Source organism: Symphalangus syndactylus, chromosome 18 (genome assembly GCF_028878055.3).
Source record: "Symphalangus syndactylus isolate Jambi chromosome 18, NHGRI_mSymSyn1-v2.1_pri, whole genome shotgun sequence".
Lineage (NCBI taxonomy): Eukaryota > Metazoa > Chordata > Mammalia > Primates > Hylobatidae > Symphalangus > Symphalangus syndactylus.
In genome coordinates, this window is record NC_072440.2 from 47,752,781 (window position 1) to 47,768,343 (window position 15,563).

The 15,563-nt window shown below is 33.7% G+C and overlaps 1 long non-coding RNA gene across 1 annotated transcript in view; it reads right to left on the reverse strand.

Annotated features, from left to right (window-relative positions):
* LOC129468370 (uncharacterized) overlaps nt 1–14,773 on the reverse strand; it is a 33,883-nt gene extending 19,110 nt beyond the window's left edge. Inside the window, exons 1-2 of the long non-coding RNA XR_008652627.1 lie at nt 14,737–14,773; nt 12,987–13,018 (exon numbers count right to left, since the gene is read on the reverse strand). This is a non-coding gene — a long non-coding RNA (uncharacterized lncRNA). The remainder of the gene's footprint in view (nt 1–12,986; nt 13,019–14,736) is intronic.
* Nucleotides 14,774–15,563: the final 790 nt, after the last annotated feature.

The following is a 15,563-nucleotide window of genomic DNA, read 5'->3' on the forward strand; positions in this document are numbered from 1 at the left end:
ATTCTTGATTTGGCTCTCCACTTAGATGTTTTTGATGTTTAGAAATGCTGCTGATTTTTGTACAGTGATTTTTGTATGCTAACACTTTGCTGAAGTTGTTTAGCAGATCTAGGAGATTTTGGGCAGAAACTATGAGGTTTCCTAAGTACAGAGTCATAGTGTATGAAAACAGAGATATTTTGACCTCCTGTCTTCCTATTTGGATAATTTTTATTTCTTTCTCTTGCCTAATTGTTCTAGCCAGTACTTTGCTGAATAGGAGCGGTGAGAGTGGGCATCCTTTTCTTGTTCCGTTTCTCAACAGGAATGCTTTCAGTTTTTGCCCACTCAGTATGATGTTGGCTGTGAGTTTGTCATAGATGGCTCTTGTTATTTTGAGATGTTTCTTCAATGTCCAGTTTGTTGGGGGTTTTTAACATGAAGGGATGTTGAATTTTAGTGAAAGCCTTTTCTGCATCTATTGAGATGGCCATGTGAATTTTGGTTTAAGTTCTGTTTATGTGTTGAATCACATTTATTAATTTGCATATATAAACCAGTCTTGCATCCCAGGGATAAAGCCCACTTGACTGTGGTAGGTTAGCTTTTTCATGTGCTGCTGGATTTGGTTTACTAGTATTTTATTGAGGGTTTCTTTTCTATGTTCATTAAGGATATTGGCCTTAGACATGCACCACTGTGTTGATTAATTTTGTGTCAACTTGACTAGATTCAGTGATACCTGTTTAATTAGTAAAGCAGTACTTCTGGTTATGTCTGTAAGAGTGTCTCCAGAAGAGACTGGCATTTGAATCAGTGGACTGAATAAAAAAGATGTCCTCTCACTCAGTGTGGGTGGCCATCGTGAAACTGGCTGAGGACTCAAATAGAACAAAAGGACAGAGGAAAGACAAATTCACATTCTCTCTCTGTCTTCTGGAATTGACGCTCTTCTTCCCCCGCCCTCGGACATTAGAACTCCAGGTTCTCTGGCCTTTGGACTCCGGAACTCGCACCAGCATCCCCAGTTTCTCAGACTTTCAACTCAGACTGAAAGTAACCCCATCAGCGTCCCTGACTCTGAGGCCTTTGAACTTGGACTGAGTCATGCTTCTGACTTCCCTGGTTCTCCAGCTTGCAGACAGCCTATGATGGAACTCCTCAGCCTCTATAATAACATGAGCCAATTCCCCTAATAAATGCTTTCTCATAGATCTATTTCTCTCTATATATATCCTATTGGTTCTCTCTCTCTAGATAATTCTAATACAACCAGCAGAGATAAATAATATGCTAAATAATTAATTTTGTTGGGTCTCCACAACTGGGGACTTGTTGCTTTTGAATAAAGGAGTATATTATGTTTGGAAGTCACATTTACTATTCCCAGGAAGAACGATCTTGTTAGAATATAGTAAAACACTCCAAAAATAATTTATGCCCGCTTGGTACCAAAAGGCTGTATTAAGGACCAATTTTTTAAAATATATATGGTAGACAATAATAGGCCCTTAATGGGCCCAGTGAAAAATCAAACATGAAACAAACTAACAATGATATAAGTGGAAAGTAAAGATATTAGGAACCCCCTTTGAGTGATGACATTGTTCATTTTCCAACCTAAAGGTACAAAGGACAAAGATCGCTTTGATCTTTTCTTTCTGACTTGGAGAGTTTTTCTCTCCATTCAGGTTGCTTTCCCCATTTAACTTCAGGCTTGGCTTCATGAGGAACAAAGGAAGAAACAGAAAACTGCTGCTTCTCCCCAGTCTCCATGCCTGGTGTATTTTACATGCACCACTTTGACAGGACTTGATAACAAACCAAAGGAAAAATATCTTAATGAGAAACCTTGTGAATTTTAACAATTTTCAACGTAGGACCAGCCCATTATTGTTAGTCCTACATTAGAGCATTTTAAAATGTGATTTAGAATATTATTATTTTATATTTGCAATGTTTATAGATTTCTGATATGTACAAAACTATGTGACATGATTGGTGTTAGTTTTATTTCTGCTACCACAAAGAGAAGTTATTGCCTTCAGTTTTGTATCGCAACTCTGTAATTTCAAATATAATAGGCTGGCCATTTGCAAACCATGTTTTATGGAGCCTACTGAAGGTTTACTGTTTGAGGTTCACGACAAGTTTTACAAATTTTGAATGAAGATATTTCTAAAGGGAGGATTTAAAATACTTCTGGTATACTAATATTTAATCTATTTTTTCTCTTCTCTACAAATTACATTTTCATTTATTTTTACCAAGTAGCTGAACATGAAAGATTAAGCATAATATTCAACCTGAAGTAGACAAAATAATGCCTGCCCTCTCGCCACAAAAGACATCCACATCCTAATCCATGGAACCTGACAATATGTTACCTTACATGTCAGAAAGGATATGGCTAATGTAATTAAATTGAAGACTTAAAAAGGGAGGATTATCCTCGATTATCTGGTGGGCTCAGTATAATGATTTTAAGTCTTTAAAAGGAAGGAAACTTTCCCAGCTGTGGTAAGAGGAAGATGTGGCTATGGAAGAGTGGTTGGAGAGATACAGTAATGTTGCTGGCTTTGCAGAAAGAGGAAGTAGGACACGAGCCAAAGAATGTGGGGAGCTTCTATAAATTTGCAATGGAAAGTAAATGGATTCTCCTCCAGGATTTCCAGAAAGAAAGACAGTCCTGTGCACAACTTGAACTTAGCTTAGTGAGACCTATGTTGAACTTCTGACCTGGAAAACTATAAAAAAATAAACTTATAGTGCTTAAGCCAGTAAGTTTGGGGTAATTTGTTATAGCAGCAATGAAAACTAAATACATCACTATCAATAGAAAGTTTATCGCATTTATTTAATAATTGCTCAATTTGTATCTCTAATATTACCACATATTAAAATATTTTAATACTAAAATTTTAATCTCCTTTCAACACTAATTTTCTATATAAGGATAAAAGAGATTCTACATGTAAAGGACCCAGTTTGGTTCAGAAATAATTCAGGTGAAAACACAGGGTATTCAGGAGAAAGTATTTCCTTGGTTGATAAGTGCTGTGGCTGAAATATTGCTGATCATATTGATAGACATGAATCCCTGCATAATGCAACAGTAAATACTAGATGTAAAGGGAATTTTCAGTGCCTGGTAAGTAGGCACCGAGAATAATGACTTGAAACATGCATGCAATTGCCACTTTAGTACAACCTGCTACATGGCATAGGATAAGATTGTCAAGTTTAAAAAAAAAAGTAAATATAAAAATAAACCATCCATGTTTTAACCCAAATGACACTTCAGTAGGAAAGCCTTTCCCAATCCCTCCAACTAGATTAGGAATCCCTGTTACATATTTCTAAATCATTTGGTAACTATTAAGCATATTTCTCAAAACTTCTAATTATTTGATTACATTTACCTTCTGTGATAGAATGTAAGTCCCATGGAGGCAGAGATAGCATTTGCCTCACTTACAGTTGTATCCCCAGCATCTACTGTAGAATGGCATATAGAATACACTCATTAAAAGACTTTTGTCTAATAGATTGACTGAGTCAAAAGACAGGGTTTCTAGTGCTGGCTCTATCAAAACATACATACATGAACTTTGGAAATACAATTGATTTTCTAAGCCAGTTTTCTGGTCAAGAAAATTACAGGGATTTGAAATGTTGAACATATTAATTCTTACTTATATTTTATGTATAAATATGATATGTTGATCATGTAATTATATGATTATAATTTTAATATATAACTATGGCACTTACTTCATAAAACCAATAGTATAAAGGTAAACATATTGAGAACTCAGAAATTTTAGGGCCTGACTTTTATAATTTTTTTCTAAAGGCAAAGGTAATGCAGTTTGTTATAAAAATATTAACTGAATATAAAATGTGAAAATATTTCTCATTCTCCATCTTTACTTTTTAGAGATAAATATTATTAATTATAGTTTCTGTTACAGCCTTCGTGAACAATCTCTTTAGATGACATTCTCAGAGAAAAAGACTATAAGAAAATTCAAAAGACAATTTTTTCCTAGCAATTTGGAACTTTTTAAAAAGCTATAGATCATCTACCTTAAAGATTTATGATTTCTTGTGTTTTGTGGTAAACATTTTATGGTAAATTATGCAATTTTGGTAAGCTCTCTGTCACCAAATTTCTTTCTTCATAAATGTGCATAGTATATAATATTAAACATTTAAATAACTATCTTTAATTTTTCGAGATTACTGCAAGTATGATATATGCAAAGTATATTCAATCAGTGGATGAGAGCAATGTAAAGTAAATGTGGCCCTGGATGACTACCTTGATGCATCAAAAATGATGGCAGCTGAAAGCTGTCAGCTAAATTTGCTGTCTGCAGAAGGATTTTTTGAGGGGAATTCTGAGCATGGAACGTTTGTGGTTGCTTCATCCTAGGAGAATCCTTTTCAGAAATATATTGACTGACAACATTCTGGATTGAGAATATAAACATGTTTACTAACATTAACATGTAAGTTGTAAATAGTTCCTTTAAAATTCTATTTTAAGTATTTCAGTAATTTAAAACCATAATAAAGTCATGACACAAAAGTTGCAAAGAACATTTAAACATTGCCAACAATCTCCGATTTCATCTCAGGCAGAGAGCACCTTTTTCTCTCTGCCCAGCTACCAGTTCTTCTTTAGAGACTATTCTAAGTTCTATCTTTCCTCGAGTCTTCATCTAGCTACTCCATTTACCCTGAAAACACACTTTCCCAACCCTTCCACACTGACATGACCCCCCAGTGTTGTATCACTCTCTCCTCCTGTGAGTTAGCTTTCATTCTACAAAAAGTTACTACAAATGAAAAACAAAGTCAAATTCTAATACAATTCAAACATAAATACGAATGCAATAATGGAAAATGTTTTGCTGAAACCAATTACATAAGCACTTTGCAAGAGAATATTGTCACTGCAGTTTCCTTTCATCACTATTTTATAGTAAGTCCTATGCTGCTTTGATTCCTCCCACCCCTGACTTTGCTCTATTTGATTTTTTGTGAAACTTTCATTTGCAGTGTTGGGTTGTTGCTTAATCCCTCATGTATACCACTCACCTCAGGTCTTTACTTTAGAGCATGTGGTTATTAAAGAGTACTGATAAATTCCAATTTGATTAAAAATGAAATTGTTAATACATACACTGACATCTGTTATAAGGTCACTAGCTGAATGATCTAGAATATGTTTACATATTTTAGTATTATCATTAATATTAAATAGATACAATGATTATAAATATATAAATAAAAATCTATAGCTATCTAAACATAATAATACCATTACCTTACCTAGTTCCCTCATTTTTGCCTCTGTTACCTCAACAGCAGTAGCCCCATCATCTCTTTGATTTTAGAATTTGTTGCCTGCATAGTGTAGGCAACACGTGCATGGTATCTTTTTTTCCAAAGTATTACCAAAACCTGTACATTTAAATGTTTCTAATTCCTGAAAGTCATAAAATCCTAAACTTTATCCTGATTCTGTAACTTGTTTGGATTGCATCATTATTATTTGAAAAGTTTAGAGATTATATCCATTTAATGATAAAATAACGATCTTTAAAATTATCTATTCCTGCCATCTTGTTCTGCCACTGAGACAGGTACAATGATAAGCCTTTGAAGAGTCACAAAGTTAACCTTTGGAAAAGGAGAGGCCAATGTTCCTGTCTCCTATGACTCTTTTATTATACACGTGAGCCACAATGTGCAGTGAAATAATTCAAGGGAAGTAACAAACTTTTTATATGATTTCAAATTTTTTTTGAAACAAGTTCTCACTCTGTTGTCCGTTTGGAGCGCAGTGGTATCATCACTGCTCACTGCAGTCTCAGTCTCCTGGGCTCAAGCAATCCTCCTGCCACAGCTTCCCAAAGTGCTGGGGTTATAGGCATGAGCTGCTATGCCCAGATAACTTCAGATTTTAAAATTTTTATAAAGACCCTTTGTGTTCAAAAATGTGATGCCATTTGAGTTAATCTATTCACATTTTCTTAGTGCTTCCATTGTGATGAGAACTGCTGAGACCATACATGCCATTTAGATTCAAAACTCATTTTTAAATATTGTACATTATACTGGGTTTTAAGATCATAATTGCCATACCCAAAAGGACTGGCACGTATAAGATACATTTTTTTCTCTATTTTTATCATACTTCTGTTTGGTAGACGTGAGAGGAAAATCATATGATTAAGTTACTTCAAATCTAAAATATAAATATATAGATAATTGCAAAAATAAATTTAAAAGGAGGATACTTAAGAATGTTTGTTTGCCCTGCCAAACTCCAGATATGTACTTGTATGTAAAATATAACACCTTCAGGTTATTGCTTAGCTGATAACATTGACAGGCTGTTTTTTAATATCGTAAAAAAAATCAGATATCTGAAAGAGTTGAACAGCAAATAATTTATGCAAAATTGTATTTTATTCACTCTTAACATATTAATCTAGTTTCTAGAAAACTTCATGTAACTGATAAAATCTTACTGTACAGATTATATTTGTTATGAAATATGAATCTAGAATATCCATTTTTCCCCTCCTGTCTCTGTTTTTTTCTGTAACAAGGTCAACTGTAGAAGAACAGTAAGCTGCTAGTGTGCCTGCCAAGTTTTAATTGAAATGTTGTGATACATTTCACTGCCAGGTCAGATGTTATTTTCTGGTTAAGGAGGGTCAAGTTGGTCTCTTAAAGAACCACTTTTGATTTTTATAGTGTCCAGTGATTTGTTCCTGGAAGTTGATTTACCACAGAGTTGACCTCTGTCCTCTCAGTTGACCTTTGCCAGCATTGTCAAGTCTCCAGTTCACCTATGGCCACTGGTAGAAAAAAGTATTTTATTAAACGAGCCTTCCCATTTTATTAGTGTGAAAATAGGCCTTTCCTAATCGATAGGACAGGAAGCATTCACTTTATTGCTTTAGACTAGAGACTAAAGGTCATTTAACACAAATAGAATGAAGCACATAACAAAAACAGCAGTAAATATTTGATGAGTCAGCATAAATAACTTGGTTAGTGTAAAAAATGCCTGCCCTCTTCAATATATGTATTAAGCTAATAAAAATATTTAAAATTGTTGAAATTTAGAACAACTATATTTTAGATGATAATCTTTAAAAACAGTTTATGTTAAATCACAATTTTGGTTTGATTCTTGAATACATCGATCCCGAGTTCCTATTTATGATTTAAATGACGTCAATACTTATAAAGAAACTAGCTTCTATTCTACAATTTCCAAGTGCTTTATTATTATAAATACTATAAAACTTCCTTAAGGAGACAGCGTATTTTGGAGAACATGAGTAAACTGTATAGCGAGAGAAACAAAGACGAAAATGGCAATAGCTTTGCATTCACTGATGAAAATATTGTGGAGGTGACGTTAGGAAGCAAGGAATATGCCTTCATAATCTATGTCTTGGTGAAGTATTGCTCAAGGTTGGTGTGCTGGCTGTAATCACTCAGAGTCATCTACATCCATTTTACAGACTGGCTTTGCAAGACCTACAAGGTTCCATTGTTCTATTCCAAACATACATCTTAAGCATCTTTGCTTAGTAACATCTTATTAACATCTTAGTAACATTTTCAACTTTTCATTAACACTTGAAAAATCACTTACATTACCTGAATAACACCTTTACTTTCACCATTTTGAGACAAGTTATTTAGGTCCTCTGTATAATATATAAATGTATATAAATGCTAATATAATGACCACTTTAATATAAATTTACAGTGTATTATCAGTATTGTTTGGCACATGATTTATTGTAATATCATGTGTGCATACACACTGTAGCAAAAAGTTTCTACAGTAAAGGTTTTAATCAGCAAGACAACAAAAAAGGATGATAGAAAGTACATAGAAAAGCCCCTTTTTGAATAGTGGATGGAAGTTCCTGCTAAGAAATGTAGACATTTTAAACAACTTACTTAAAGCTTATGATTGTTCTTAAGCAAGTGATGATGGCAACTTCAGAATACATACCTTTTAGAATTTGAATTTGAATGATTACTTCTGAATTTAGAATTACATGAGCTAAGGGACACAAAAATATAAAGAACAATCTGTGTGTTTTTATTTTTATGATTTCTTGGTGGATTTTATTCAGGATGCTTACTTACCAAGCTAAATGTAATGGTTCTTTCATTCCCTAGAACTGCAGTGTGTGCACTTCAATGCTCTTGTTATTTATGTAAATTATTGGCAGTCATAAAAAGATCAGAAAAGTTTACTATTCGACAGTACAGTAGTGAATAGAGTGCTGTGTCAGACTAATTCTTTTATCACGAAAGGTAAGCAAGAAATTGGACTGTATAACAAACGAGTAGAATTTTACAGTCACTGGCATATGGTTCTTCAGAAATAATCAGTCTCTGAGGCTTCAAATATGCAAATTCAGTTTGATTAACTTCCATGAATTCCAAAATTAAAAAAAAATTACGCTGGTCTACATGAGAGGACACATAAGTAACAATAATAAATTTTTCATTTTTCACCCACTAAGCATGATGTCATTACAAGCCTGAAGCACGTGGTGGGGAGCCTGTGGCAGTGAACAGGATGACCTTGGGCTTTATTCCCTTCTGAGAGTGGGCTGGGCTGGAGGCCTAGGGAAGTCGGAGTTGGGAGCTGATTTCACAAGAGCTCTTACGGACATAAGGAGTTACAGATGACAAAGTGTGCCAGAGAATTAAGGAGGTATCCTTTTCTCCATGTCTGCTAGAAACCCACTACCAGAACAGGATGCTTGAATGGGCTTGAATGACAGACACTTGAGATCCTATAACAGCAGTGGCAACAGAGAAGCCTTTTCAAGTTACTTTGCCAAGACTTTCTATAAAATAGGGTGAGCCAAAGTAGAAGGGAAAGTACATGGAGAGTGTCATGTGGTAATTGTAGTGGGCATACTGGTGACCTTGTCTTGTAAGTAAATGTGAAGGTAAACTGCAAAGTCTCTCAGAAAAGCACATGGAGGATTGGGAGCATGCCACGTGGTGGCATCCATGCACAGGTGGGGATTACTACTAATAATATTTACTATCACAAGTAGGTAAGGTCTCAAATGGAGCTCAAAAATTCCTAAATAGCTGGTAATAAAAGCACATTATAGTACAGATTTCTTATGTTCCAAGCACCAATTTAAGGGCTAGTGAGTGACTCAGTTTTCCTAACAATCCTATAAAGTAGTAATAATATTTGTTCCCAGTATAAGGTGAGGATACTAAATCAGAGATATGATAAGTAACTAAGTAAATCGTGAAACTGTGATTCAAATTTGGGTAGTTCATGTTCTTAGACCTGTACATCTCACTTTTTAGGTGAAGAATATGAGTTAAGAAATTTAAGTCATCTTTCAAGGCACACAGAAATAGCAACCCACAAAGCATGGACTTGAATGTAGGTCATTCTGAAATCTAAATTCACTACTTTTAACCATCCCATTATCCTGTAAAGCGTGTAAGGAATGCCTGAAGCACTGAAGATTCTGGGCCTCAGAGCTTTTGAGTGTCCTTGCCTTAGCTGATAGGGTATCTACTGGTGGAGAGTATGACTTGCTTACCTTCCCATACTTACCAAATCAGCTATGATTCAGCCCACTCTGTGTTTCTTAGTTGTCTTAAATGGCCGGTTGCCTCAAACATGAGTAATTTATTCCAATTGGCTACCAAAACCACTATTTACTGAAAGCCTAGTATGCATTGGCCACTTTGTTAAATGAACATATACATTACATCTGTGACTCCTCACACCAACGCTGAGAGAAACGTATGATTAACTTTATTTTACATATGAAGAAATTGATTCTATAAGTCTAATTCACCTAAGGCCATGCCCCAGGTGATAAGAAGCTAACCAGATCTATCTGATGATACCATTAATGCTATGTCGCTCTCCCAAAGGCACCCAAATCCACTTGATTAACCCCATGTCCTGCAATCGTATGGACATAGGATTCTATGACACAATCTCATCTGAGCTTGACATAATCGTGTCTGCCACTCCACTCCATTTAACTATTTTTTTGGTTGATTTTCATGCATAATCAATGAAAATCAGAATAAAAAAGATAAAAACAAAATGAAAATACATATATACAGATACACATGTCATATATGAAATATAAATATCAATATATAAATAACATTCTTATTAAAATTTCTTTTGTGCTATTATATTTCAAGGTAGGTCACAAATAAATAACATTCTTATTAAAATATTTCTTTTGTGCTATTATATTTCAAGGTAGGTCACAAAAGCCAATGATTATTTTGAGAAATAGATCTCACATTTTATTTAATTCATAGTTATTTAATAAGGGACCTAAACAATGTACTTCCATATTTTTCACCTGCTTTCATGTACTTTGTCCTCTGGCTTATCAATTAATAAATTACCATTTGAGAGCATGTCTTTTTCTTTTCTATTTGATGTTTAGCAGATGCCACCTGTTTCCAGAGGACAGGTTGTTTGTTGTCAGTAGAGCACAATAGTGAGTACAGAGCGTATAAACACAGTTGTTGGAGTATAATTACTTGAGCTCTTTATGGAGGTGGATCATCTCACAGTACAATGCTCAACAGGACAAAGTAAGGCCAACTGTCTTTTTCAGTATCAGCTGCCACACTGAGTTTGGTGTTTTGCCACGACACCAAGTCCTTTTTGTTTATCGGGTAATTAACAGTAATGATGTCTTGCTGCTTGGCTTTGTTTCAGAACCAAGGCTCCTTCCTTGCAGATTTGGGTGGACTCTTAGGCTCAGGCCCATGGCCTGAATGTTACAAGCACCAGCAGGCAATTCTAGGTTTAATTATTTCCCTGTTTTGTTCTTTACATTGGGCAATAAACATCCAGTCTAAAGGCAATTTGTAGGAGAGAGGGGAGAGGAAAGGGAGGGGGTGCCTCCTCTCAGAGCAATGCATCCATCAAATAAACTAACTTAAAAACTGTTTTGACCTTGAGTTCTTAAACATTATTGTAATTCCCCATCTTATAAGGAAAAGCATTTTAAAGAAAGTTATTGAAATAAAACACAACCCTACAGATAGGCAGTCTGTTTATGAAATATGAGGGAATTCAATTACCCATGAATGGATGAATGGCTTTTTTTTTTCCCTCTCTTTGTCTGGTCATCATTGTTACTGTGGATTTCCTTAACAAAAGATATCAAAATAAACAGAAATGTCTCCGATGAACTGTGAGCCTGCAGTTAAGTGGCATATGTATGGGAGAGTGCCTCTCTTGGATGTATTTAGTACAAGTATTATTTTTTTAATGGTACATTATTGAATTTTTAGCAAAATCACACTAAAAAAAGAAATTACTACATAAGAATGAGCAAAGCTCTAGAAAAATACAACACGTAGATATTAATTTTTTTTTACACAAAGCAAGAACACATTTCATTAGAAGTAATATAAAATTTGAGATAATTTTGGTTAAATGCTGTTGATTATAGATAAATGTATATGGAAATTATATACATTTACTTTAGTACTTATAATTTTTGAATCTCATTGAGTACTGATTTATAGCTTTTGTGTTATGGAAACTTTATTTTTAAATAAACTTGAATATGCAGTATTTGTAAGTAATTTTCAGTGCTTGTTAGTGATACTTGGCACATTTTAAATGCCAAAATCCTAAAATTGTTGATGTAATTGTATTAATTATATAATATTTTGACCCATGTTATTTTTGCTAGATAGCTCTTTTGGATAAAATGATTGAATATTTAAAGTGAAGTTTGCCTATTCTGTATTTACAAAGCATTTAATTATTCAACAACGCATTCCACATTTTGGTCTCTTTTCTGCTTAATAAAATGTCTGAGTTACAAATACCAGATTAAAAGGTCCAATACATAGTTCAAATAGCAATAGTAATTTGAAGTATGTATTGGACCTTTATGATAATAATTTTCATTACATTTGAAGAATTTAAGCAAACCATATGGAAGGTTTCATATGGAAACGATGGGCATGGAAAGTAAGGAAAAGAAAAGAACGGGTATAAAAAGGTGATTTTTATGTTTTCTAAAGAAATTTTGCATTAAATGTATTCAGTCTTGTGAAATTCTTCCAGCACAGTTTTTTGGAAGTGTTCCCACTTTTTACAAATGTTCCTCAGATTTTTATGGATAGGATGTTCCACAGAGATGATGCATGGCCTTCTCTCCAATATAAAAGCAAAGAAACTACTGCTTTCCTTGGCATTCAAGTAGTCTTTTCCATTTGTAAGTACGTTTTGAAAAAATACATTTTACATGCTCTAGTAATTTTATTCCACTTTTATATGTGGATTGAAAAACAAATATTTAAAAAACTTTAACGGCACTCAATTTTTTAAATACAAAATATCAGAAATATCAGATTTTCACTGATTCTGTAATTTACCAGGTTATAGTAAGACCACTGGGCACATTTATATTTAAAAAGGGTTTAAATTATTTTTCCACTAAATTTGCTTATTACTGGGTTAGCATGTTTAAAATTGATTTTACTGAAAGAAGAAATGAATAGATTGATTTTTCAAGTGGAATAGTATGAGGAAGTATATAGTAGTAGTGATTTTGAGCGTTCCCATAAAGGTGACAGGATGTTGATAATCTACCAGAATTTGTCTACAGAACTCTTAAAATATAATGGTTCTCTTCCTCTTTTAATGGGAAAATTTTTCTAACCTCAAAGTTCGTAAAAGAACCAGCAAGCCCTTCGCACTATTTTTTCATGTTTCTCATGCATGTAACAAAGGGCCCAGACTAAACTGGCACTTAATAAATTATAGCTATTTTATTATTATTAATATCACAATGATTGTTATTATGTATTATTAGTTTCTTTGGGGAAAAAGAAGCATTATAATAATTATCATTGAAACTATATTTTCAACTGGATAAAATTGTTTTACATCTAAGAAGAATAGTTGTGACTCTTACCTCTTAGAAATAGCATCAACATCATTGTGGGTCTGGATGAAGGTTGGAAAGAGAAAAACGTAACTGTCCTTTCCCTAGGACCTATCAACTATTATGTCAACTGACATGATTCGAGCAGAGTTTAAAGCACAAAACAATACTAGGAATGGTAAAGGATGTGATAATTTTTAAACTAAGAACCTATAATACACTCTAAATGCAACAAACAGGTCCCTAAACTCACTTCTACCTTAAGCCACTTTTTCTGAGCAACAAAATGTCTTGGCAATCAAATAATTCACTGAAACAGTAACAGCAGTCTCGTCAGATGATGTTTCTTTGTTTAACCCAATTTTGCAGGATGAAACTGTTTAGACATGGACTTAGTGACTTCATTTGAACCTTTGTAGGTACATGCTCTGTTGTATTGGATGGTAAGAGGAGATTCATATGCACCAAAGCCCATATTCACACTCTTATTTCAATATTTTTTAACTGGAATTTAATTTTAAACTTGAATAGAAATCTGAGAAAATTAACATGTGGTCAAGATTTTAGGTGAACATAAAATTACCTAACTTGATGAAGACAGTGTACAAATTCTTGATAATCAGCAAATATTATGCAGAAAATTTGAGCACTGTTTTGGGTATCTTTTATCTTGTTCTTGCATTTCAACACCAAATTCCTTTAACATTTTTTTCACAAATCATGGAAGGAAAAGGAAATAATAATAATGATGGCAGTGATCCATTTTGACCAACTTATTATTTTCACCTTATTCATCTGGGAGCTACCGTGCAGTCTTAACCATCCCATAAATACTGATCTAGCCAAAGGAAACAGACTGTATTTTCCCTCGACTCTCTGCATTGATATATTGAAATAGCAGGGAAGAAAAAAAAAGGCCCATAATGCTTCATTAGTTAATTGTGCAGAGTACAGCTCTTTAGGGGTAAACAAGTGAAGGACATTTGCTGAATGGCCCGTCCTCGTCATGCATATTATGGCCTAATGATGCTAGTAATGGTAGGAGGCTCCTGGAGAGTCATCTGTCAAATTAGCACATTGAATTATTTATTGCCTCAGAGTAAAATTGTTGAAAGGTAGCAGCTGAGACATGGTTTTTATAAATCTAAAATTCAGAAAAAAATACTAAAAAACTCATACAGCTGCATTAAGGGTATATTCATTTTTAAACACTTGCATTTATGAAAACAATAGTCTTTACTGAGTAAACAGACTGAGTTTGTTTCTACCTTTAAATATGATTTTCTGTGTGTTTGTGTGTGTGTGTATGTATGAAGTCCTGAGTATTTTATGTCATTAGTGATATTGTAATAACCTAAAATTCAGGTTAATTGTTAAGTCTTCATAACTCATTTCATCTGTATCACCAATGATAACCGTAAGACAAAATGCCAATTTTTACTAGGCTCTGTGCCCAGAAACTAACATGGAGAGTATTGTTCTTGACTTCCATGTCTCAATTGTTCATGTTTTTGTTCTACCACAGTGTTGTCTAAGACAGAAAATCTGCCCTCCTGGGACTTCGGGAAAAAGGCAAACTTATGTTAAACTCTTAAAAAAAAAAAAAAAAAAAAGTAAATATAAGAAACATAAACTCAGAGGACTCTAAACATTAGAAAGCCTAATACAGTCAAGGTCTTTCAAAACATATTAATTATTTGTTCAGTATTTACTTAGTGGATACGGGCAGAAAGTGTTTTTTCTATTCATAAATATTATGTACAGAAATAAATTCACTTACTAATTTCTTCCACTGGCCAATGAAGTGTCACTGTTCTGAAAGAAATTTAAAAAGAAAAAAAACAGTTAACCAATTCTATGTGGTCCCTATTACCTCTTTATTTCCTTTCTTTTCTTTTTTTTTTTTTAATTCCTGCTCTAAACAGATAACTAACTTGGGAAGACTTAACATTTTGATTATAAAATAGATCACTAATTTCAAATAAGCAGAGTTACACTATGTATTATTTGGCCTCAAAGTAGCAATGTAATAAATTTCTTAATAACATTAAATTTAAATCACTATGAGTAATTGAGAATATATAGGTGTGTGTGTATGTATCCGTTTGGTCAGAAACAACTCCAGTTAATTCTACTAATGTTCTGAGTGGTGAAGAAACTGGCATCTTGGCAACTCCTGGGTGGCTGGCCTGCTACTGGGAAATGATCATAGAGAAAATAGCATCAAATCAGGGTCTTGAAATATGAATGGGCTTTCGATACACAGGGAGAAAGACATAACCAGTTATCTTGGAGAAAAAACAGGTTGGAACAGGATATTGGGAAGACATAAAGAAAATTAATCTAAAAACAAAGTTGTGTAAGATCATGGAAGGTCTTGACATGTTAAGAATTTAAGGAGAAAAATTCAAACAGATACAGAGAAATGGATTCAGCAGAACAATCTTTAGAAAAAGCTTAAATAATGTTGGATAAATTCTAAAATAATATATACATTCTAGTTTTCATCATTATCACTACCATAAATATGGTAGGTGGTTTTCCACATGGGAAAGGTGAAGAGAGAGAAAGAGGAAAAGTAGAAGTACTAAATTAAGTGGCCACTGT